Source organism: Lepidochelys olivacea (genome assembly GCF_965140295.1).
Source record: "Lepidochelys olivacea isolate rLepOli2 genome assembly, chromosome: 9".
Taxonomy (NCBI): domain Eukaryota; kingdom Metazoa; phylum Chordata; order Testudines; family Cheloniidae; genus Lepidochelys; species Lepidochelys olivacea.
This window is the reverse complement of record NC_140419.1, coordinates 68,537,919-68,564,977: the sequence shown is the minus strand read 5'-3', so window position 1 is coordinate 68,564,977 and position 27,059 is coordinate 68,537,919.

The window sequence follows — 27,059 nt, the reverse complement described above, 5'->3', positions numbered from 1 at the left end:
GTTTGCTACTATGGAGAAATTCCAGTTAAATGAGTGGAGTTTCACCAGTATGAAACTCAAGTAATGAAGTGGTGAATTATGCCCTAAATGATCCATTTAAAGGACTGATCACAAACTCACACCAGTGGGAAGTTTACTGGAAGGAGAGGACAGTCAGGCTTACAGAGACTTAAAATAGCGTTAAGACATTTAGGACCCAAACTTGGGTGGTAAATTTTAGGTAGATGGGAATTAACACAGACTTGACAAATCTTAATACCAATACAGAATTCTTTGTTGTGTTCAATTCAAGCAAGGGCTCATCTTCAGCTCTAGCAATCCAAATACTGCAGAATCATACTAGTTTCATGAGAACCAATGAGAACTAGTTTTGCAACCATATTCTCTGTGTCATCATTATCATGGCAAATCTTAAAGGACTGTGGCCTCCTTGAAAATCAAGCACCATCTGGATTGCTCTCTGGCATGGTACAGGCAATGTGGCATTATAAAAAAAAAATGATGGCAAAACAAAGCTTTGCCAAACTCCCATGGGACATAGGAAACACTGCTGTGTATCTGCCAGCTTCTCAGCTAACTGCTCCAAACAGAATGAAGTGCAAAACGTAAAACAAAATGCAAATGTTCTGATTTTTTTAATGTTAAAACGTAATCTAAAGTGTTACCAGTATTGCAATGTGAGAAAACTTTATGACTTCTCACTTTACAATATTTCTTGAGTTTCAATTTTGGCAATAGTTTAGTCCTTTCAAAAGATCAAGCTTTGTATATACAGGGGGATAACTATTCTAAATTACTGGTGTTTCTTGTATTGTTTTGCAGATAATCCCTCGACAATTAAAATGCTAATAAGAATGGGAATGTTGAACTGTTATTGGTTATCCCATACAACTACAATGACATGAGTTAGAGATGCATGAACTTTCTTCCTGATGACTCTCCCTGAGTACAGCTTTTCCAAAATTGTTCTTATTGCATGCTTATACGAGCTGTTTTTGAGGCAGAAGAAATTGTCCTAATCCTTTTAACATATCCACAAGACAGGACAGATGGAGAAACATAACATAAAAACTAAATATCCACATCACACATTTTCCAGGCCTGCAGTTTCTCTGAATGGAGACTGATAAGGCCTATTACCCTTTTAAAGAAGGAATTATTTACTCAGGTCACATTCACTGCACACAAATATGCATATTCATAACCAAATAGATCACTTTCACTTAAGCTTATGGCGATATGGGAGTAGGAGTTTAGTTAACACAACACTACACAGTGTGTAAAAAACAAATGAGCATGAGGCAATCACTTATGCCCATCTAAAATAAACATGATCATGAGCAATGCCTAGATGATTGGCAGACTTAATTAACTCAAGGTTTGTTATAGGATTCACAAATAACTGCCACCATTGAGAATCAAAACTACCTGGGTCAAATTCTGACCATCCAGCAGAAGTATGCAGGGAATCCCCTTCCCATTACTTTGGGTGAGAAGCAGCCATGGATGACTGTACCTCCTGGAGCTAAGGATTAGTTTAAACACCACCAGAAAGCTGTTATCTGATGGAGTCGACCTCCTGAATACCAGTTTAGAGCCCTGAGAGATGCAACTGATGCTGTTCAGTATGCTGTTCTATACATTCACTATGCTTTGCAAAGGCATAGTGTCTCTAGGTACTACTGCTCCATCAGTTCACCTCTTCACCTACCCTATCAATGCAAGCCCTTGACTCCATTGTTTTAGTAAAATACCGTACTAACAGAACATCTATTGTTAACATTTAATACGTAACCCATATTAAGCAATGTGTTGGGATTTTATTAGGCTACACAGTATTTATCCTTTGTGTGCCACATCATTGGCACAGGCTGAAGGAAACAAGTGGGGGGTGGGAGCTAGAAAAATGTTGCTATTAAATTGGACTGTTAACTCTTTTTGAAGACTCAATTCATAGACCGTCAGTGGTCCGAGCCTAGATATTATTCAACAGTGAAGTTTCAAATCTAGCAAATTTTGGCTCATTTGGAACTTACTGTGACTCATTTTGTCTTTAAAAGGATTCATATATAGCCAAGATATTCATATCCGTTTCTCTCTCATATATACAATTTAAGTTCCTTTGGTAGCACCAACTGCAGAAAGGACCCATGGAGTTTCATCTGTTACACTCGCACACTACACAAATTCAGTCAGAAAGCAGTTTGAAAGCTTTAGAGCTAACTTTCTGCAGTTGAAGTGAAAGACAAATCCCACCAGGAGCTGGTAACTCATGCTGCGATGCTGCAGTTTGGTTTTCTTCCTTACTGGAGCCAAGACTGCAATCTGAAGCTTCAACTCAACATGTGGTATTTCATGAAAAGGACTATGTTGACCCATGTGTGGGATCACAAACACTAGCATCGTAATTGTATGATCACATGACGCCACAACAGGGCCAGCTCAAGATTGTTTGGGTGCCTATACTGGGTGCAGTTCTTACCTTAAGATGTTTGGATTTCTTCTAAATATAAGCTTCAATTTGAATCATTCTGGGTTTAGAATGCTTGCTTCTGGAATCACTGCAATAGCCCTGAATTCTTTTTAACCCTTAAGTTACTGATAGGTACTGTCAACCTTAATTCCACCTTCATGTAGGTGGTCTAATCTTGTATCTATCTCCATTAGGGAAATTCACTTTGCTCGGTTTCATTCTTAACTCTTTAGGCTTTAGACTCACCTAAGCAAATGGTTCTAAATCTCCTAAAGCAGGACCCCAATGTATCTCAGGGCACTGTTCTCAAGCACACCCCCTTGTGACACAGTACAGCCCTGCAGGCTCACTGCTCCTTTGAACTCTTGTACTGATTTACTCCCAGACCAGAGTAATCAAAAATCAAGATTCCTCCTGTGCCTGGGTTACTAACTCTTTTTCAGGGTACAGACTCTTTAGCCCCTCAAGTCCACCCTTCCTTTTGGAGTTTGGATGTTAATACAAACAGGGCTGCTCTCCAAAGTTCCCTTTGGCCCATGTCATAATTCAGGTAGGCTTACCTTCCTTGTATTCAGCAGTAATACCGACATCCTTTTGGGGTTGGGTGGTAAACAGTCACTCTCTTCTTGAATCAGAAGATCTTGGGTCTCAAGCCGCTTCTTCCCATCTGGCCCCCTTTCCCTACTCATTCCTTTCCCACCTAGGCTTGAAGAGGAAGGCAGGCAGGCAGGCATTCTGCTGGTGTTGGTCTCCTTAGGAACACTCCCACCAGTTCTGGAAGCCTTAACAGGCCCAGGTGCTTGTCAGGCAGCTATCTAGGCATGTTAAAGTAATACTTCAGAAGCCAGAATAGGGTTCTTTAGCCAAGGGTGACCACTGTCACAGTTTATAACATCATTTCTAATGCACAGTAAATGTTAATCTTTTTACAAACATCAGCTACAGTGCTCGTTTTGGCTCTTTGGCAGTTACTCTTCCTTTAAGAACTATAACAAACAACAAGATTGCCTGCTCAGAGAATATGGGAGGTGGGTGGACAAATTCCATATAATAGAATATGAGGGTTGGAAGAGACCTCAGGAGGTCATCTAGTCCAATCCCCTACTCAAAGCAGGACTAACATCAACTAAATTATCCCAGCCAGGGCTTTGTCAAGATGGGCCTTAAAAACCTCTAAGGATGGAGGTTCCACCACCTCCCTAGGTAACACATTCCAGTGCTTCATCACCCTCCTAGTGAAATAGTGTTTCCTAATATCCAACCTAGACCTCCCCCATTTCAACTTGAAACCATTGCTTCTTGTTCTGTCATCTGCTACCACTGAGAACAGCCTAGCTCCATCCTCTTTGGAACCCTCCTTCAGGTAATTAAAGGCTGCTATCAAATCCCCCCTCACTCTTCTCTTCTGCAGACTAAATGAGGCCAGTTCCCTCAGCCTCTCCTCATTAGTCATGTGCCCCAGCCCCCTAATCATTTTCATTGCCCTCCACTGGATTCCCTCCAATTTGTCCATATCCTTTCTATAGTGGGGGCCCAAAACTGGATACAATACTCCAGGTGTGGCCTCACCAGTGCCGAATAGAGGGGAATAATCACTTCCCTCAATCTCCTGGCAATGCTCCTACTAATACAGTCCAATATGCCATTGGCCCTCTTGGCAACAAGGGCACACTGCTGACTCATATCCAGCTTCTCATCCACTGTAATCCCCAGGTCCTTTTCTACAGAACTGCTACTTAGCAAGACATTCCCCACCCTGTAGCGGTGCATGGGATTCTTCCTTCCTAAGTGCAGAACTCAGCACTTGTCCTTGTTGAACCTCATCAGATTTCTTTTGGCCCAATCCTCCAATTTGTCTAGGTCACTCTGTACCCTATTCGTACCCTCCATTATATCTACCTCTCCCCCCAGCTTAGTGTCATCTGCGAACTTGCTGAAGGTGCAATTAATTCCATCATCCAGATCATTAATAAAGATGCTGAACAAAACCGGCCCCAGGACCGACCCCTGGGGTACTCCGCTTGATACCAGCTACCCAGACATCAAGCCATTGATCACTACCCGTTGAGTCCGACAATCTAGCCAGCTTTCTATCCACTGTGACAAAGTTCCTGCTCTACCTTGGTGGATCTTGCACTTATTGGTGGAATTGCTCACCTTGGAGCTTCACAACAGCTCTCAGTTTGGCCATTTTCATGAGCCCACAGTCCAGGTCAACTCCTCCTGTGTCTGACCAGGAGTCGGGAGGTTTGGGGGAAACCCGGGCCCGCCCTCTACTCCGGGTTCCAGCCCAGGGCCCAGTGGAATGCAGCTGTTTTTGAGTGCTTCCTGGAACAGCTGTGCAACAGCTACAACTCCCTGGGCTACTTCCCCATGGCCTCCTCCCAACACCTTTATCCTCACCATAGGACCTTCCTCCCGGTGTCTGAAAATGCTTGTACGCCTCATTCCTCCAATAGTATGCGTTCTCACTCTCAGCTCCTCGCGCCTCTTGCTCCCAGCTCCTTACACGCACCACAAACTGAAGTGAGCTCCTTTTTAAACCCAGGTGCCCTGATTAGCCTACCTTAATTGAGTCTAGCAGCTTCTTGATTGGCTGCAGGTGTTCTAATCAGCCTGTCTTAATTGTCTCCAGAAGGTTCCTGATTGTGCTGGAACCTTCCCTGCTCCCTTACCCAGGGAAAAGGGACCTCCTTAACCTGGGGCGAATATATCTGCCTTCTATTACTCTCCTAAAGCCCCCTGGCCTGGGATTTTCTCATTTTCTGCCCCTGCCTCAGCTTCCCCCCCCCCCCGGCCCCCAACCGGGCCAGACGCTTTTTCTTCGTTTTGTTTTTTTTGCTGTTTTTTTTTTTTGTTGCCGTTCGAGTGCTGGTCAGCTGCCAGCTAGCTGCCAGCCCCCGCACGCCTGCCCTCGGACGCTGCTACTGCTCCAGCTGAAACCCCAGAGGAGGGGGGGAGGACTGCCGACCCGCTCCCCAGAGGAGGGGAGTGGAAGCCCCCAGACCCAACCGTTTTGCTATATGTTCATGGCCGAGAGGAATCTTCTTATCTCTCCGACATTCCTGGCCTGCTGAAAGCCTCGCTACAAAACCAGAAGGGAAGATAGCCGACAGAAAAAACCACCCAGGGAAGCTACAAATCATCATGGAGGGGGCCATAAGACTGAGTAATTTTTGAACTGTACTCTCGTGTGGGGGGAGTTTGACTGTGTCTTATCTGCGTTTGTAGGGGCACAGGGGATGTGGCACGGAGCAGCCCCCCACCCAATCCATAGGTGACCCTCCCCACACTACTACAACCGTCACGGCCCTCCCGCCATCTGTCCCTGCTGGCAACTTACCATCTACCTCTGGATTCAGCTGCTTTCCCTGATTCCACCATCTGGACCAGAAACGACAGCCTACCAAACAAGACTCTTTGGACAAACGCGCGTGGGTCCACTTCCCGTCCCCCCTGGCCCGGACTGTCCACCCCACAGTTTGCCCCTACTACCTGACCCCAAATCCTGTTTCCTCCCTCTGTCCAGTCCGACCCATTTCCCCACCCCTCCCCGGCCTGCAGCCCAATGAGGAGAAGTGGTTAATCTGCTTCTCCCTCCCCCTTCCGCCTTCTGGTGTCTCCCTGTCTCTCCCTGCTCACAATGGCAGGGAATGAGAGGGGCGAGGCCCCTCTAACAACTTCAGCTGCCCCTCCCCCACCTACACCCCTGCCCAACCCCCAAGCCTCTCCCCCACACCATTGCTGCCAAAACACCTCCCACCGCCCCCACTGGGGCATCGGCAGCAGGAGGCACCGGGGCGACTATTGCCGCTGCTATGCCCACCGCCCCCCCCCCCCCCCCCAGATTCTAGGAGAGCCTCCCCGGTTAGTCGGAAAGTCCAGGGTGTGAAAAAGGGAAAGGGCCCCACTACAACCATCAGGCCCTCCATGGCAGGGGTTGCCCCCACCGCTGTGGCCTCGTCATCGACCATGGCATCCCTCCCCGCTGTTCCCTCCACCAGCTCTGCGAGCGTCCCTCCCCCGGCCCCCAGGGCATATGCCCGGGGGGTGGCAGCCCCCCCCCCCACGTCGTCATCTTGCCCATCCACCATCTCCACTACCATCAATAGCGGCCGGGGCCCCTTTCCCACCATGACCAGGAAGCACGGTGTCTGTTGCCTCCTGGTGCCCGCCTCGCCCCACGTGGAGACACACGTGCAGCCGTTGGCGAGGCTGGTAGAACCCACGGCTATTGTGGCAGCCTCCAAAATGTACGGGAAGGTTGTTTTTTTTTTTTTTAGCATCGGAGGCTGCCGCCCAGGAGGCGGTAGAGAAGGGCCTGGCAGTGGAAGGGGGTGCTCATCCCCCTGGAGCCACTAGAGGACCTGGGCGCCTGCCTAGTCCTGACCTCCGTCCCTCCTTTTCTACCCAATACCGCCCTGTTACCCACTCTCTCCACCCTGAGGAAACCCGTCTCTGTCATCAGCCCTCTCCCGTTGGGCTGCAAGGACCCCACCCTCCATCACGTCCTCTCGTTCCGCCGGCAAGTGCAGCTTCTACCACCGCTGCCGGCGCGTGATGGAGAGGCGTTCGAGGGGTCCTTCCTAGTACCCTACCAGGGAGCCCGCTATCGGGTCTACTACTCCATGGGAGAGGCCCGGTGCTACCTCTGCCGATCAGCGGGGCATGTCCAAAGAGACTGCCCCTTGGCCCGGTGGGGAGGGGCACCCGAGACCCGGCAGGACATCGGCTCCATTGTTGCTGACGCCCCTGGCTGCCCGGCACCTGAAACCACCTCTCCTCCTGCTCAATCCACCGCTGCTCCCGCCGGGGCCCAAGAGACACCTACCCTACAACGCCCAGACGAGCGAGGGAGCCCCGCCCTTGCTGTTAACAATCCAGCAGAGCCTATGGAGGAGGGTGCAGCAAAGATATTACCGGGCATAGGAGAGGCCCCCCCCAAGGAGAACCCCCCTCCATGCTGTTTCACCATTACCCCCCCGAGCCCCTGAACCATCGCCTCTGCCCCCCGACACGACCCCTGCTAACCAGCCCCCAGACGATGCTATGGAGGGCTGGACCCTAGTCCAGGGGAAGCGAGGCAAGCGGAAGGCTTGAGCTCCGCTGCACCCATCCGATGCGGAGGCCCCCCGGAAGACCAGGAAGGGAGGCACTGACACTGAGCCTTCCACTATGCCCACGAGTGAGATCCATCCACTAGTGTCGGGGGAGGGGAGACAAAATAGCACTGGAAGGTAGGATCTCCCCTCCACGGGAGACCCTCCCCTCTGAGACCCCTGAGGAAGCCCCTTCTGCCCGAATATCACCCGAACCCCCCGCAAACACCGAAGCGACCGTCGAAGCGGGTGCCAGAGGGGAGACCCCTGGGGTGGCAGAAGACGACCTCTCCTCCATGTATGAGGAGATCGAGGCCCTAGGTTTGACCCTGGTCACCCAGGGAGAGGATGACCTACTGCCGGCTGGCCTCAATCTGGGCAAACTTACCCCAGTCCCCCTTTCCCCATGCTCCCTCCCCCTAACTGCCTTCCCGGGTGGGCACCCTACAGAAGGTGGTCCACTACCTGATGCCGTGGCTGCCAAATCCACCACAGAGCCTGCACCTAGCATCACTGGGAGCCTCCTTCCCCCCACTTAACCCTCGAATCTGTTTGGGAGGTGCCTCATCTGCTTGCCTCCCAAACCCCAGAGCTTCACCTCTGCCCCCGCCCCCACCCCGTCCCTGCCCAATCCACCTCCTCCTGCAATGCTATTGCCGCCCCTGGGGTTATTTCTTTTCCTTTTTTTGCAGATCCCCCCCAAGGAGCAGCCTTTGCATTTTCCTGCCGCAACCCATTAGGAGCTACAATTTTCCTTCTGCCATCCCCTTCTACCCCAAGGCTTGAGACGGACCTAATAACTTTAGCCTGTCAGACGCCCCGTCCGTGGTCCGCACCCTGCCTGCCCGCCTCAGTGGACCATGAGGCTGCACCGAGAGCCACCAGGGAATAACAGGGAAATCGCAACCCCACCCCCCCATGAGCTGCGAAAAGCGTTGCGGGAGTTTTTAGAAGACATCCGTGGCTCCTGCAACAGGGTACAGCTAGCTCTCCAGCTATGGGGGGACTTTGATCAAATCCTCCAGGCCACAAGGGCCGTTATAAAGAAGGGTAGAGGGAAAGGAAGGCACGGTGCTGCGGCCTACGGGCGGGCCCACAGCTTTCGTGATGATTTACTCACTTACGGGATGGGTCACAGATTGTTCCGTGACCTGCCGGGGGCCGCGAACACCCCCGCCAACAAGGAACCCCCACCCCCCCAGCCCTCTGCATGACGCCTCTCATTATCGCAACTTTGAACTGCAGGGGCTGTAGGATGCCTCTCCGCAGGTCCCAGGTGCTCTCTTACCTTCGGGAAAGGGGGTACCCTGTGGTTTTCCTGCAGGAGACTCATACGGATCTGACCGCCGAGGACAGCTGGTGGCTGGAGTGGGGGAAGGGGTCTACTTTAGCCACTTCAAAATTCAACAAGCTGGAGTGGCGACTCTGTTCTCCCCCAACCTACGGCCCGAGGTGCTAGGGGTCACTGAGGCCGTGCCGGGCCACCTGCTGCATCTCCGAGTCCATATGGAGGGGCTCATGGTCAACCTCATTAACATCTATGCCCCGACAATGAGCCCGAAGCAGCCGCAATTCTATCAGTGGGTGTCCGACTTCCTTGGCACCCTAGATTCTGACGAGTGCCTAGTCCTGGGAGGGGACTTTAACACCACCCTCGAGGAGCAGGACCGCTCAGCGGCCGAGCTGAGCCTGGCCACCGCAAACATTCTCCGAGGAATAGTCGAACATCACTCCCGAGTGGACGTCTGGCATGACCACCACCCAGATGACACTTCCATGTTCACCTTTGTCCGGGTGGAGGCCCATCGTTCACACCACTCTCGGTTAGACCGTATTTATTTACCCCGTTTCCATCTTTCACGAGCCCACTCCTCTAACATTCGGCGGGCCCCTTTCTCCGATCACCATCTAGCCACCATAACAGCCTCCCTCCGTGCAGAGGGGCCAGGGCCGGCCTATTGGCACTTTAACAACAGCCTGTTGGAGGATGAGGGCTTCGTGACGTCCTTCCAGGAGTTCTGGCTGGCCTGGCAAGAGCAGCGGTGTGCCTTTCCCTCGGCGCAGCGATGGTGGGATCTAGGGAAGGTGTGCACCAAGCTCTGCCGTGACTACACCCAGGGCACCAGCCAACGGAGAAATGCGGCGATAGAGCAGTTGGAACGGGAGGTCTTAGAGATGGAGAGGCGTCTGGCCGCTAGCCCCGAGGACCCGTTCCTCTGCGGAGCGTGCCGGGAGAAGCAGGAGGAGCTCTGGGCCCTCGAGGACCATCGGGCCCGAAGTGCCTTTGTTCGATCTCGCATCCGCCTCCTTTGGGAGATGGATCGCGGCTCCCGTTTCTTCTACACCCTGGAGAAAATGAGGGGGTCCAAGAAACACGTCACCTGCCTTCTAGGAGAAGATGGCACCCCCCTCATGGATCGGGCGGAGATGTGTGGGAGGGCCCATGACTTCTTCACAAGCCTTTTCTCCCCAGATCCAACTGATCCTGGCGCTTGCAGAGTGCTCTGAGAGGAACTCCCCACGGTTGGCGTGGGCGACTGAGACTGAGTAGAGCTGCCTCTCACCCTGGCCGAGTTCTCGGAAGCTGTCCGTCGCATGCCCACCAATAAATCTCTGGGCATGGACGGGCTGACTGTGGAGTTCTACCGCGTGTTCTGGGACATCCTTGGCCCAGACCTAGCCACTGTCTGGGCCGAGTCTTTGCAGGGCGGGGTCCTCCCTCTTTTGTGCAGGCAAGCGGTGCTCGCCTTGTTGCCAAAGAAGGACCTCCGCGATTTATGAAATTGGCGTCCCGTCTTGCTCCTTAGCACGGGCTACAAAATCGTAGCGAAAGCAATCTCGCTGCGGCTAGGGTCCGTGATGGCGGACGTGATCCACCCAGACCAGACCTACGCTGTCCCGGGCCTCAGCATTTTTGACAACCTATTTCTAGTCCGAGACGTTTTGGAACTCAGGCGTAGAGACGGTCTGTCGTTCGCCCTCCTGTCTCTTGATCAGGAGAAGGCGTTCGATAAAGTGGACCATGGGTACCTCCTGGGCACTCTGCAGGCATTTGGATTCGGACCTCAGTTTGTGGGTTTTCTCCGGGTGCTGTACGCTTCTGTGGAGTGTCTGGTTAGGCTCAACTGGACCCTGACCGAACCGGTCAGCTTCGGGCGAGGAGTATGGCAGGGGTGCCCCCTCTCGGGCCAGCTGTACGCTCTGGCAATCAAGCCCTTCCTCTGTCTCCTCCGAAGGAGGTTGACAGGGTTGGTGCTGCGGGAGCCGGAGCTGCGGCTGGTTCTGTCGGCGTACGCCGATAAGGTGCTCCTCGTGGTCCAGGATCCAGGCGACTTGGCGTGGGTGGAGGCTTGCCAGGCCATCTATTCGGCAGCCTCCTCCGCCTGAGGCAACTGGGTCAAGAGCTCTGGCTTGGTGGGGTGGGGGACTGGCGGCGGGTGAGCTCCCTCCCACCCGCGCTTCAGACCATCCGGTGGAGCGCAGGTCCACTGCTCTACCTAGGAGTTTACCTTTCTGCCACGCACCCTTCTCCGCCGGAGAACTGGCAAAATTTAGAAGGCGGGGTGATAGAGCGGCTCCAGAAATGGACAAGGCTACTCCGATGTCTCTCCTTCCGAGAGAGAGCACTGGTGCTTACCCAACTAGTCCTGTCCACGCTCTGGTACTGGCTCAACACCCTGGTCCTGGCCCCAGGTTTCCTGACCAACCTCCGGACATCAATTCTAGAGTTCTTTTGGTCAGGAATGCACTGGGTCCCTGTTGGAGTTCTTCATCTACCCCTGAAGGAAGGAGAGCAGGTCCTGAAGTGTCTGCACACTCAGGTCTGTGTCTTCCACCTCCAGGCCCTGCAGAGGCTCCTTTATAGTGCAGGTAGTTTGAGGTGGAGCATACTGGCGCATGCCTTCCTGCGCCGCTTCCAAAGGCTCCGATACGACCGGCAGCTCTTTTATCTTTGTCCGAGAGGTTTTCCGCGAGACCTCTCCGGGCTGCCGGTCTTCTACCAGGACCTCCTCCGGACCTGGAAACTGTTTTCAACGACCAGGTCCGTGGTGGCCACCATGGGTGCAGATCTCCTCGTGGAGCCCTGCTGCACAACCCCCAGCTTCGTCTGCAGGTGGCGGAGTCCCGCTCGATGTGCCAGAGTTTAGTTCTGGCGGAAGTCATGAGAGTCGGAGACCTCCTGGACTATGACCGGGGAGACTGGCTGGATCCCCTGACGCTCGCTTGGCACATGGGGCTCTCCAGACCTCGTACCCCACAGCGCATACTTCAGGAGGTGAAGGCTGCCTTGACGCCCGCTGCTCGGGCTTATCTCAACCGAGCCCTGCGTGAGGGCGCACCCCGCCCACCCTCTACCCCAGGCCCGCCGGACCTTTCAATTGGGCCCCTACCCCATAGATCCCAACAAACCCCTCACCCTTTCACTGAGAGTTGGCTGCACAAACTGCAGCCGGTCAGCTTCCAAATCGCGCCACGGAAACATCTATACACACTCACGCTTCACACCCTTCACGTCCTGCTGTCCCTCCCTGATACAAAGTGGCGGGACCTCCTGCCACCTTTGGAGGGTGATCAGCCCCGGTGGGCCAGCCTGTATTCCACCTTGGTCCTGAGGCCTGTCGGGGACATTAGTTGGCGGCTCCTCCACGGAGCTGTAAGCACGGGTGTGTTTTTGACACGGTTCACCCCCATCTCGGATACTTGCCCTTTTTGCAACGTGAGGGAAACCCTGGCACACATATATTTAGAGTGTGCCAGACTGCAGCCCCTTTTCTGGCTCCTCACAAATATTTTATTATGCTTTTGGCTACACTTTTCCCCTCACCTTTTTATCTACACTCTCCCCATCTGTGGCCCCACAAAGTCGCGGGATCTCCTGGTTAACCTCCTCCTAGCCCTAGCTAAAACAGCCATCTATAAAACCAGAGAGAAGAGGTTGGCCAATGAAGCGTCCTGCGACTGTAGGGCCGTTTTCCGATCCTCAGTACATTCACATATCTGGGCGGAGTTCCTCTGGGCGGCGTCCACCGACTCCCTTTACGCCTTCGAGGAGCGGTGGGCGCTGTCCGAGGTTCTCTGCTCGGTGACACTGTCCAGTTCCCTCCGTCTGACCCTTTGATTGAGGGGAAGAGTGAGAGACCCCAGCCCCAGCCATTGCCGCTGTGGATACCATCATCACTGTCTCCTAGGAGGGGTTCTATCACATGTGGGTGTATGTCCCCCCACCCCCAAACCGCCCACCCCGCAGCCGTGTCCATCTTGTCGGGCACTCTCAGGAGAGGAATTATCGGTGACATTGGGTGTGGCACTAGGTAACTCGAGGGGGTGGAAGACCATGAGCGTCGAGGAAGCCCCCCCGCTCTGGGCCCAGGCTAGCCTGAACACTTCTCCCTCCTGAAGGCTGCTGTACCTTGCGTTTGCTTTTGTTTTGTTGCATAGTTTTGCTTTATTCTTCTTGGTGATTCTTTTTAAGTGTAATGCCAATAAAACTCTTTCCTGCTGAAAAAAAAAAAATTACTCTCCTGTAGCCATCTGGCCCGACCCTGTCACACTACGTTACAGTCCATTCATCCAATCTATACTTTTTTAACTTGCTGGAAAGAATAGTGTGGGAGACCATACCAAAAGCTTTGCTAAAGTCAAGATATATCACATCCACCGCTTTCCCATATCCACAGAGCCAGTTATCTCATTTTAGAAGGCAATCAGGTTAGTCAGGAATGACTTGCCCTTGGTGAATCTACGTTGACTGTTCCTGATCACCTTCGTCTCCTCCAAGTGCTTCAAAATGGATTCCTTGAGGACCTGCTCCATGATTTTGCTGGGGACTGAAGTGAGGCTGACTGGTTTGTAGTTCCCCGGGTTCTCTTTTTTCCCTTTTAAAAATATGGGCACTATATCTGCCTTTTTCCAATCATCCAGGACCTCCCCCAATCGCCACAAATTTTCAAAGATAATGGCCAATGACTCTGCAATCACATCAGCCACCTCCCTCAGCACTCTTGGCTGCATTAGATCTGGACTTGTGCATGTCCAGCTTTCCTAAATAGTCCTTAACCTGTCCTTTCACCACTAAGAGCTGCTCACCTACTCCCCATTCTGTGTTGCCCAGTGCAGCAGTTTGGGAGCTGCCCTTGTCCGTGAAGGCCAAGACAAAAAAAGCATTGTGTACTTCAGCTTTTTCCACATCATCTGTCACTAAGCTGCCGCCCGCATTTGGTAAGGGTTCCACACTTTCCCTGACCACCTTCTTGTTGCTAACATACCTGTAGAAACCCTTCTGGTTACCCTTCACATCCCTTGCTAGCTGTATAATAAACATCCCCAAGTATTGACCCTTTCCTTGAACCAAAAATTTTAAAGATTAAAGTCCTCACAAATCTTGCTTGATTGTTCCCCATTTTTCAAAATGCCTTCCAGAGCCTCTACAATTCCATTCCTCCATGTTACTGGGCCCACTTTCAATCAGGGGCCCAGCAAGTCTCCCATTCTCCTGCCATCCCATGGACTGTCTGTGCAGCGCAACCGCTCTACTCCTCAAGACTCATGTGACAGTCAACAGTAATAATAGACCAACTGATGTTTCAAAAGGAAAACTGACTGGTCCCAGAAAGGTAGCAGAAAGTTGCAACTGCCAGAAAACAGTATATATTCTTAACATTCCTTCCCCTTGCTTTGCAGTAGAATTCTAGGATTGAATTTCTTCCAGAATAGCGGTCTTCTATTTTTTTTGGGGGGGGGGGAGGAGGGGGGAAATCTTAGACATTAAAATAATTTATTCTGATCATTTTGAGGAAGTGCAATCTCTTATCATGAGCTGGCAGGCTTCTCTAGCTGCCACCCATGAAATTAAATGCAAAACAAAGATTTCTTCACATTGATTATCCCTCCTGTATGGGGATAATAGAAAAAGCTAAACTTAAAGCTTCTGTCTGACTATGTTATTCAGCTCTTGTGAGCAGCTGACTAGCATAAATACTCAAAGCAGGAGCAGTTCTGCTATGGAATATTTAACACCCTCTCCCCTATTCGCCCCCAGATGCCAATTTCAATTCTAGAAATCTAACAAGCATATGTTGTTTACCTACTTTGCATGTCATTATCCCTTGATGTCAAGGGGTGGGGAGGTCAGAAGCTACTGACAGATGAAATATAATGCATTTTGCATTACTGTACTACATCAAGAAATTCAGACTGATCATCAAAGGATTAAACAGGGATACAACAAGCCAGCACTTTGCCCATTCTTCACACTACTAAATGAATGCTTCTCACTCTTATCAGGAAAACAAATCAAAGTAGAGCTCTCTAGGTTGGACGGTGGGAAGGAATCTTTCTACTGCTTTTCAAGAGTCATTTCTTTCTGTAAGTAGGAAATACAATCTGCATATGTGAAGGTGCACAACACAGTATTTAACAGCGTGCTTGTCATTAAACCTCTCTTAATGTACTTTAATTTCCATAAATGAAAATTTCTGTGGTAATATTTTCTTTGCAGAGAAGTACATAGCGAAGTTCTGTTTTGCTGTAATTACACACAAGTAAAACTAAAGCAGTAGATCATAATGACGTCAGAGTCAATGATTAATAATCCTGCTTTCCTGGTTTGATCAAATTATAGTTTCATCTGAGAGTTCTGCCATCAAAGCAGTAATTATCACTGAACACACACAGTCTATGGTAATTATCACTTGATTGAAAAATGGCAACTTCTCTCTAAAGCTGTTATATACCTTGTCAAGGTTCCTCCCCCACTCTGAACTCTAGGGTACAGATGTGGGGACCTGCATGAAAACCTCCTAAGCTTACTTTTACCAGCTTAGGTTAAAACTTCCCCAAGGTACAAATTAATTTTATCCTTTGTCCTTGGAATATCCACTGCCACCACCAAACTCTAACTGGGTTTACTGGGAAACGTAGTTTGGACACGTCTTTCCCCCCAAAATCCTCCCAACCCTTGCACCCCACTTCCTGGGAAAGGTTTGGTAAAAATCCTCACCAATTTGCATAGGTGACTACAGACCCAAACCCTTGGATCTGAGAACAATGAAAAAGCATTCAGTTTTCTTACAAGAAGACTTTTAATAGAAATAGAAATAAATAGAAGTAAAGGAATCACCTCTATAAAATCAGGATGGTAGATATCTTACAGGGTAATTAGATTCAAAACATAGAGAATCCCTCTAGGCAAAACCTTAAGTTACAAAAAAGACACACAGACAGAAATAGTCATTCTATTCAGCACAGTTCTTTTCTCAGCCATTTTAAGAAATCATAATCTAACACATACCTAGTTAGATTACTTACTAAAAGTTCTAAGACTCCATTCCTGGTCTATCCCCGGCAAAAGCAGCATACTGACAGACACAGATCCTTTGTTTCTCTCCCTCCTCCCAGCTTTTGAAAGTATCTTGTCTCCTCATTGGTCATTTTGGTCAGGTGCCAGCGAGGTTACCTTTAGCTTCTTAACCCTTTACAGGTGAGAGGATTTTGCCTCTGGCCAGGAGGTATTTTTAAGGGGTTTACCCTTCCCTTTATATTTATGACATACCTATTAATGCAAAAACATTCTCTAGGTCTTGTGGTTAAGTAATGAAAATACTCTAACCTTTTGATTGCTTTGTTTTTCTATGGATACTGATTATAAAAACATTAAATTAAATAGGATATTGGATACAGACAATCTATAATTTTAAAATTACTGTACTCCTTTTTATTAGTTCAAAAATTAATGCATAGCTTACAAGAATGGCCATTTAAAGTATGTAAGAGTTCTATTTCCTTTGGTGTTTTTTGAAAGTCATAAGTTATGCCTACAATAGCATGTATACTTGAGTACTGAATCATGTACATGCTATTGTATGCTCCCCATACCTGGACTGAATGTTTACATATGCTGTGCTAGACATGGGTATAACACTGTATACATATGTATATCCACATTCTGGTGCTGTTACATGATGTTAGTGCTACCATTTCATGGGTGATATCCCAAGGTTCTGTACATCATACGGAGACCCTGTAGGAATTGCTTTGCTGTGGGTTGTTGGTACTGTCCCCCGCCTTCACACATTTGCGATGGAAATTCCTGATCACCTTGCTCCTCACTGCTCCAAACTGGGTGGAAGACATGGCGCAATGGGATGATTATCTGGTTCTGCTCCTCGTGGAACTACTTAGTGGAGTAGGCAATTGGTGAATGCTGGATGGAATTTTCTGACACTAAGACAGCTGACTTTGAGAGTCAATTACTACTCATTCAGCTCACAAAGTGAAAGCTGGGACATATTGTGCCATTACTTGGATGGACTGTTACTTCTGGTGCAGGAGAACCAGCACTGTGGGTGGGAATCACACAGCTTTGGAAGCCTGGGATGACCAGCAGTGGCTTCAGAACTTCCAAATGAGAAAACTGACCTTCATGGAGCTGCTTGAGGAACTTGCACTAAACCTCCAGCACCAGAACATTTGATTCAGGGAAACCATATTAGTTCAGAAGTGGGTTGCTATTGCCCTATGGAAGTAGGCTACATCAGACAACTATAGGTCCTTTGCATAGAAATTTGGGGTTGGAAAGTCCACTGTCAGAGCCTTAGAAATCAAGTTGTGCTGGCAAGTTTCTGTAAAAAAATGCAGATTGTCTGGTTATTGAAAACTAGGATTCAGCAGTCATTCCTGGCCTTTTGGTCTGTAGATAGGTGGCCTACCCTAGAAAATCATGTACATCTTATTGATATAGCTTAGTCTATGTCTGACAGACATAGGTCAACTTAACAAAGTCCCCATATAGACAGTACTAGGCTGGCTGAAGAATTCTTCCATCTACCTAGCTACCGCCTCTTTGGGAAGTAGATTACCTATGCAGATGGGAGAACCCCTGCCATTGGCATAGATAATATCTACACTGAAACACTCTTCACATCGAGGTTTGTGAGGAATGCAACTACCACACTAAACAGGAAACATCAATAATTCTCGGTACTTTAAAACCCCAAAACCTTAGAATGTTTGGAATTGAACAGTTAAGGATTTAACTCAGGTCTCTCTTCTTTGCTTCCTTGGGTTGGTGAGAAGTGGACAGTTCCTTTTTCTCTCAGGTTCTCTCTCCTGATTTCCTTTGCTTCTATTTCACCCTGCTCTGAACCTCTAGCTATTTCATATAGTGTGGGATCAATATATCGCTAACCAGCCCCACCCCAGAAAAAAACAAAACCACAAAAATGGATTTTCCAGCAAGGCCAGCAATAACAAACTTGGAATTTTGAAGCAAAGCTAATTTGGAAGTATGGTGAACCAAGAAAGTTTTCTCTAAAGTAATCAGTTAGCAAGAGGAAAATATTTTTAGAACAGAAACTTTCAAACTCCTGACTAGTTTTCCTCCCCAACATCCCAGAAAATTTTACCCTAATGAGCTGTCATGTAAAATTTCAAGTTTGTAAGGCAACAAATATTGGGATCTACCCACGAGTGGTTGCCAAATTAAAATTCCAGACATAATAGCTGGATTTCAGAGGATGGGGTTTCCAAACAGTGCAGGGGCCATCGATAGAACCCATATCCCAATACTTTGCTCACCATAAGGGGCAAGTGACTATGTGAACTGAAAAGGTTCTGCAAGGCTTAGTGGATCACAGAGGCAGATTCATTAATACAAATGTAGGAAGCTTATTAATAGAAAATAATGCTGCTTCCTTCGATCTTCAGGTGTTGTGGCAGAGAAAAAGGGAGGAATAATTGGGGGCATCTGTTCTCCCCTCTTATAGTTCTTTCTTTCTCTTCTTTGAGAATCATCTCCAGCTGAGGTTCAGGAAACAGAAAATCTGTGTGGATGGGAACCCCAAGCTGTTTCTTTGTCAAGATGTAGATTTTTTGCCCACACCCTCTTTCCTGCCAAAGCGTGGCCACTTAACCAGGTGGTGGTCCACTTGATTTTGATGACATCTGGCTGAGGTGTCAGCTTGCCTTCTGCCTCTGGGGAACTGGTTTGTGACCGCTCCACAGACTTGGAACATGCCTTAGTTATATCATACAGATGAATCTTAACTTTACATACAAAGTTGCCACACATATTTTACCAGGACAATAATGGTCAGCAAATTATGAGTTTTCAAATGATACTTCAAGGCATACTTCATACAAAATTTACTATAATCTTGTGAAAGAGTGAACACAGGGGTACAGGCAGTCATACCTACAATAAACTTGACAAAGGTTAGGCCACTGGTGGGCTGAGACAATTAGGCTGACCAATATTCTCTCATTGTTTCACAGTAAGAACCCATCTTTTTGTATTGTATCATTGGTCATCTCTTGGCTTTGTAAGCTCTTTGAGGCAGTGTCCAGCTTCCTGTTCTGTATTTGTACAGCACCTAGCACATTGGGGTCCTCCTTGACTATGGCTCCTAGGATGTATGGCATAATAAATAATAGGAGCAAAGGTCTTCCTGGTGGTCATATGTTGCAATCACTTGGCAAAAACAAAAACACAGATACAGTCATAGTAATAATTTACCTCAGTGGATGTTCAGAACCATCCAGAACTTCACTCAACATAGGATCCAACCAAGTACTATGACACAGGTTATGGAGCTCTGGCTTTCTCCCTTCTAATCAGACTGTGTATAGCCTGTACCCTGAGTAGAGATGTGGAAATAGTTGATATTTTTTGGTTTGGTGGCTAAAAATTCTCCAGTAAAATGTGATGTTGCTTATATCAGGCACTAAATGGAAGTAACACAGACAGAAAAGAAGTGTTGCATAATTCCTCAGTGGACAAGCACAAATTCCCTTTGATTTTTAAAGAAGGTCATTCTTTCTTCATTTGAGGAGTGACTGACACTCAGAAATAATAATAATAGTGTTATTAGCAACTTAACAGAATTGTCAGCCTGTCTCAGCCTCCCTAATGTGCCACAAACATTTCATACCTGAATTCTACACATATGTTTACATGTCAGTGCCTTCCCACCCAATTGTCAAAGTCCTCAATATCTCATAACTTTGTTCTCCACGAGCCTTTAGTTTCCAGCTTGGGGAGATGCCCATTGCTCTTTGGACTATTACTTGACAAACTTCTAGCCACTTACTTTCATCATCTAGCCAAACATGGTCAGAACATTTTACAATCAGAATAGTGTGTGATTTTCCTCTCACCATGGCCCAGAAATGGATAAATGTAATTTTAACAGGGGTTTAAGGGATTTTAGGCACTCAGTTCTCATTGAAAGAAACCAATGTGAGTGGAGCACCTAACCCTCCCCTTCCCCAGGCTTTCTTGGACAACCTCCAAATCTTCAAGAAAATATTAACACTTTAAAAAGCCATGATGATTTTTTTTAATGGAAAGTAATAAAAAAAGAATGCAAGGGTTACAATGTAACCAATTTCAAAACCCACGGAAAAGTATCAAGTGGTATACTGCAAAGTAAGCTGTATACAAGAAAACTTGCAAAGCACCCTAGGAATAGGGCTTCCGTGACAACTGCTAAGTCAAATTGGAAGTTAAGGAAACAGACGGCTTGGACATAAGGGCTTGCTGGATGTATCATTTCTCAAGATTTCTTCCCCAGTCGCAGAATACAATAGATGACACCAAAATATTAGCCTACACCATGAGTTATGTTTAAACACACACACATATTGTAACTTCCAGGGAGTGAAAATGTGGTTGAGATAATTGGGCCTGCAAGTTTACCCTAATTGTAAGCACCACAGTAAAGTGAGCAGAAATTCATAAAATATCACAGTGACCATACCACCTGTTGATGGGAAAAGGTGCAAAACAGAGACAGACTAAATTAGTCCAAACAAAAAAAGATCTATGGCTATAACTCAAGGGCTGCGTTAAGATCATGCCTAGTAAACAAGGAAAATATGGAAGTCATTGGACCAAAATTGGTGTGTTGGAAATTATGGCTAATGAGCAAAATAATGAATGGTTGGTCTGTTCCACTCATCATTCCTTTCCCAGGGTCTTAAAAAGAAAAGACTTTAGCAGGAAAATTAGCAGAAAAAGAAAACCTGCTTGAGAACAACTGGTGGGTGGGAGAAGAGTGACTAGGAAAGGAGCAAACATCACCACCCATGGCTGCCACCCTCACCATCTGCTGGAACCCTGCAATCTACCAGAACATCATTGGGACCTGATTCTGAGAAATGTCCTGATTAGATCAGCCTAGAGAGAGGGACTTACGTGACACTTTCACCTCTACTAGCTTCGACTCAATCCCAAACAGCACCTGGAATGTTAGACTGTTCCTTCACTCAGTACCACCCTTTGTGTGTCTTTTTTCTTCCCCACCTTATTTCTTTTTCTTCCTATGCCTCTCCTTTTACCTTCTGTCTAACAAGGGTCTGCCTTAGTTTGTATATTTTGCAACACTGCTGTGAGCAAAGCTAATAGCAATGCTCGATGCTCGTACCAGCTTGCCAGGTTTTGGAATGGCTAACAAGACGGTGTGCGATGCCTGTATTTTTCAAGCAGTACGGTTCCCAGTGAGTCTCAACGCCAGAGAATGAAGCAGCAGCATCTTTTATCTTTGTTGTTTCTTCTCCCTCCCTTCCCCCTGTTTTTGTGAATATTTGTCTTGTTTTATCTTCTAGGAAATGGAATTATAGCTTCAGCCCATCTCAACTACATTCCTCTTTTCCCCAAAAAGGAAAGTTACCACCATCTAAAAGACAGTTTTTAGAAGGAAAACCTCCTTATTTGACATCCTTCCGCTAAAAGGAAAGGGAACAAAAATGTTAAAATCTTTACTTCAAACCTTTGAAGTGTAAATTAATTTTCCTTCTGTATCTTTAATAAAAAGTTAAAAGGATTCTTACTTAGGTTTGCCATGGTACTAAGCACACACATGCAAAGACACAGTGAAAAAAAGCCTCACAATAAAGGCAAGGAGAAATTATATTACACACAAAAACCTGACTCCATTTGCCCTGTTCACTCAGTTTTTCCAATTTATATCACCTGTGCTGACAGTTAGTCTAATAATTAACTAAACTATCTGCTGGACAACAGGTACCCAGAATCTCAGTCTCTTGCCCCTCCACCAATTTCAGCAGCTGCTACAGGGCCATCAGGCTGAATAGCGTATAGCTAAGCTTCACTCCCCAGCTGATACCATCTATATGATGCTCCTTCCAACCCATACCATATCCATAAAACAAAAAATGATATGTAGCAGATTGGAGAATAAATCTACAGATTGTGAGAGCAGTTTATCATGCACTCACATAGAAAGTAAGGCAATTACTATTCTCATTTACATTATGGTGGTACCCAAAGGAACTGTATCAGTGGCTTCCTCAGTCTGACAGCAGGTACGTCCACAGCCCCAGGTTACAGTCTTCCTAGTCAAATGCCACACAAATGATGCTTTTTCCAATTTAATTTTCCCTTTTGGAATCAGGTTTATTAATAAAGAAACTAACTCAAGGCATGTCTGCTAGCACCCTTCCTCGGACTAAACCTTACAGCCCTCATCTAGATCTGAACTCACCGAGACTAAGATCAGATTTCTATATATAATTCCCTCCTGGCAGTCCTGTGCTCCAAGCCAGGTATCTCTCCCTAGACATGAACCCCAATAGACCATAAGAAGTGCACCGTTAAAGGACCCAATCAAGATCCCAGTCCCATTGTTTTACAAACACAAACAAAAGTCCCTTCCCCAAAGTGCCTACAGTCTAATTATTGGTTACCAAGATTATTCAGTAGTTTGGATTATAGTATTAACCCAAAGAAAAGACATTTTAATTGCAAGTGAATGAACTCTAGCTAATCCAAATCAAATCCCATTTTCTTCTGGAAAATTATGCCCTTTGGCTGAACTTCAGCACCTAGATACTATTGTTATAGGCATTACATAAGTAACAGAGTGCAATCCTAACCTATTTTGTCATACAATTCACAAATGTTGCTATGTCTAGAACAGAAAACTTAGACAAATTCTCTGCATCATGTCAACAACCAAGGGGTAAACTTAGTGACACAAGTAGTTCAACTTAACTGAAGATGTGTTGAGCAGCATCTCAATAAATCCCAAAAACGAACTTATTTTGGCTCTCTCATAATCCCAACATTCAGTTAAACAAATATTCTGACATTGTGTCTTATCCTTAAGGATTTTTGAGGAAATGAAATGAAATGAATGTTCAATTAGATACAATGTAAGAAAATGAGACTCTAATTTAAATAAATTTAATTCACTTTTCCTGAAAGACAGGCTAAATGGTAGCAGAACACTGACTGGAAAGAAATCAGCATCCTTAGATGTAGAAGCTATTGAACAGCTGAGCAAGAGGGTTTTCAAGAAATAAATGTTTTGAAGTATTACATAAAAGAACTATATGGGTGAAGACAAATTGTAAGACCACAATCTAAGTTCCAAACTGTGACTAATTCTGGGGAGGTCATTAATGGTATATTACCTAAGCAACAGGATATGAGGACAGGATAAAAAGAACAGTTCACCCTGCAAACTGTCAAAAATATTTTTTTAAATGTGAAGTGTTGGATATTTAATGCTTGGCATGAGATATTTTTAAAAGAAAGGATTAAGACTCCAACTCAGAAAGCATTGCCATAAAAATGGCTTCAAAAGCCCATATTTTTTTTTAAAAAAAACCCTACTGTAGAGAAATAAGCTTAGATTGACGTATTTTCTCAGCCTGTAGAAGTAGGATACCATTCTCATGGATCTTATTTTTTAGAAAACTTCTCTATTCGGACCGTGGTGGCCTATTGGATTTTTCACTTGGTCTAGTAGTTATAGAGGAGCTTTTAATTACAAAAGCAAAAAAAAGCAAAAGCTACTCCTTTTAAATAATGTTGATTTCATGTTTCTCACAGCTCAGAAGAAGTTCACTGCATTCTCTCTTCTTCGAGTTAAAGTAGTTACTGAGGCCTAGTATAAAAACTTAGATTAACATAGGTAAGGCACTCACAGGTGTGAAAAATTAACACCCAGGCATGCCATATCCACACTAACCTAAACCCCAGTGTAGGCACAGCTAAGTCAACGGAAGAATGCTTTCATAAACCTAGCTGCTGCGACTCAGGGAGGTGGTGTTCCTACAGTGATTGATAAGCCTCTTCCATCACTCTACTCTGAGTCTATACTATGGGCTTACAGTGCCATAGGAATTGCGCTGAAGCTATGCCACTGTAGCACTGTTAACATAGACACGGCCTTAGTGACACTCAGTGTGCACGTATGATAACATTTATATGAACAGAGCCCACAAATGGTGGTGGCTGCCAGGAGAAATTGCAGAGCCTTGTTCTGAATTACATTATTCTTCACCTTTGTCGAGGCCTCCAGCACCAGTGACCAATCATGGCAGGGAATACTCCTGGCATGCTCAACTTTGGAGCACCTACAGACACATATTTTGTAGAAAAACCTGCCACAAAAAACCTTTGCTATTTTATCCAAAAATGTGGATTTCCCCCTGAAGGTTGCACTTTCCAGCCCTCAGCTCAGTGTAATACTCATTTCTGAACAACTTAGAGGTCTAAGATGCATTAACTTGGAAGCCACAAAGGTAAGAAATAAGAGTTTCCAAAATTAACTGAATGTAACTCCTAAGATAACAGACATGAATAACTACCTTAACATGTATACACAGAAGTTATTTCTGTGGAATATATTTTGAATACATTTCTTAAAAATATATTGAATATATTTTCTTTTCGATCAGAGGTGTATGAAGCTAAGTTTGAGAGAGACAGCTTTCCTCTCCCCCCAAAAAAGGGTTTCTAGTCCTCCCGGTTGCAGACAAAGACTTGAAAAATGACTCAAAATACCTTAAAGATTTAAAAAACAAAAACAAAAACCACAAGCCAAATAGAGAACTTGAAATGTTTTGTTTGTTTGTTTTTTAAATCCCATGATTTTGAATACAGTCTCTTTATTTTTGAATGCTTGGAGTTGCCAATACTGTGCTTATGCCATCAAAATAGATCATACATGGCACCTAAAACTTGTGCTCTCTATTGCCCAGGAGTATGTGTCACCCTGTACGTGTGGAGCACCACACAATGGAACAAACTGCCTCAAGAGATTGCGGAAACTCCTTCATGGGAGGTTTTCAAAAGGAGGTTGGATAGTCATCTGTCTTGAATGGTTTAGACCCAACAAATCTTGCACAGCTTGGCAGGGGATTAGTCTAGATGACCCTTGTGGTCCCTAGGAAAATGGAAGTTTGTTAGATTCTTCCATTCCACAAAAAGAATACCGAAAAGTGGGCCATAAGATACCTGTGGTTCTAATCTACAACATACTCTTCTACAGGGTGAGGGGTGTGTGGGGAGAATTGGTCTGGTTACATGCCTATTAAACACAAGCGTACGGAAGAAGTGTGTAAAGCTCACTTAATATGGAATCATCATTGGGGATTGAAGGTGATTTCCAATAAAATCTGGAGTCCACTAGTAATACAGGGTTTGCACTACCAATGTTACATGGAGTACTGTGCATAATTTGTAACATCAAGTTATTCATTACCATGTACCATGAAAGATGAGAACAGGTCAACCAGAGGCAGAGTTATACATTGCCCAAGTTATATAATGCCATTTCTAAAAAAAATTAAAATTCATAACTAGGGAATGTTCTTCCTTGATTAAACTGGCAATTGTGACCTGATTTTCATATGTGCTGTGCACCTGCAGTTCCTATTGACTCCTGTTACCTTTTCTGACCCAAGCAGCTGGTCATAGCTCTGGGCCCTGAGGGAGAAGAAATCAATGGGAGAGTCTTGCGTATTTTTTATGCCATCTTGTTTGTTTACAGGGAACAGACACAGTCATGTTTCCCCAAACACTGGCAAAAACAAACAGAAAGTAGCTTGTTTGCTTACAGCCCAAGCCTCTTAAGCCAGCTTGCCCAGACACACATGCTCACTTTCTTCGGTTCTCCTAGGATCAGGGTCACACACACTGCTTGTCCAGGCCGCGTCTGTCTGTGTGCTGTCTTGCACTCGTATGCTAAAATCCCTCTGCCTAAGTAGTGGATCTCCTGACAGTATGCCTTTTCTTGGAGACCACTACTTTTTCTTAAGTTTCACCTGAATGAAGGGCAGCTGTTACACTTGTTACATAAACAACATTTTAACCCAACCCATATCAGCTCTGTTTAAATTAATGGGTGCTCAGTATTTCTAAAACATGCATCCTTAGGCCAATGTTTTTGGTTGTCTAAAATAAATCACTGTTCATTAAGCAGCCAGATTTTCCTTTAATTCCAGAGGCACCCACAAAAACTACTTAAGTCATTGGGAGCTGCAGGTGATCAGCACCTCTGAGTACGAAGCCACTTGTTCTTGATTCTGAAATCTGGATTTAAGAGCATACATCTAGGCGCGTGTGTGTTTTCAGCATTGATCTTTGTACAAAAGCAATTGATTCTGGCAGCTGATAAAGCGCATCCTGACTAGAACTTTAATCTTTGTGACATTCTAGTGTTAATGCTACAATCTAAGAATGGGCTAACTGACTAAAAATTCTGTATTCTTTTCACCCACTTAACAACTTGCTGCTGCTGGGACAGTTGTCCTTTCTGCTGGTCTTTCTCTATGTTCTAATAACTTTAGTATCAGTATGCAATGAAAACCAACAGTGGTTGCTTTTCCTTCCTCCCACGTCAAGGAAGCATATTTTGCATACAACTTTTTATATCAAACTGTAGAATATTATTAGAATGTAGACTATTGGATACACAAATTCTGTGTTATTAAGTTCTCTGACTCGCACCAGAAACAGAAATTGAAGAGGATAAGTGTGGAGCTGTGGGATAGCACATAAAGATTAAATACCTATGTTCTGGAAATATGGGCAGAAAGCAGTGCTAAAAACAAATGGCTGGATATAGATATATCCTCTGAGCTCCAAATTCTTTTTACGGAGGACTTTGAATTAAGCTCATACAGATACTGAAAAGATTAAAAAACTCGTAATGTTGTAAAATGGTCTCTGGTCTGGCAGAGGGAGAAATTTAGTTCACTTGTGTAAATCCTGAGTAATCAGACTTTATAACACTGAATAATGGAGGAGGTGAATAGGGGAAAATGCCACATGGCTACTATTCAAACTTATCAGCCACTGTTCCTCCTTGCTACTTGCACATAGTTAAATGTGAATTCCATTGCCCCATCCTCAGATAGGACCACCCCCTTGGCTTAAAAATGTATTGCATACCCTTCATCAGCTGTGAGGTCAGGTTGCTGTTCAAAGAATGGGTTTAGTATTTCCAAAAGCTTATGTCACAAAGTATAGTTCTTTGAACTTCACATCTTCAAGCCACCCTTGGCCAGCATGGTGGCCAAGCCCCTGAACTAACTGTTGGCGATAAAAATGTTTTAAGAGTGTCTTGCTTCCTTTGATAACTGTTATATCCTCTTAATCTTTTAACTAGCTTAATTATATCTGCCATCATTTATGTTCAGTACTAATCACAATTACACAGTATGAGTATGTGATTTAA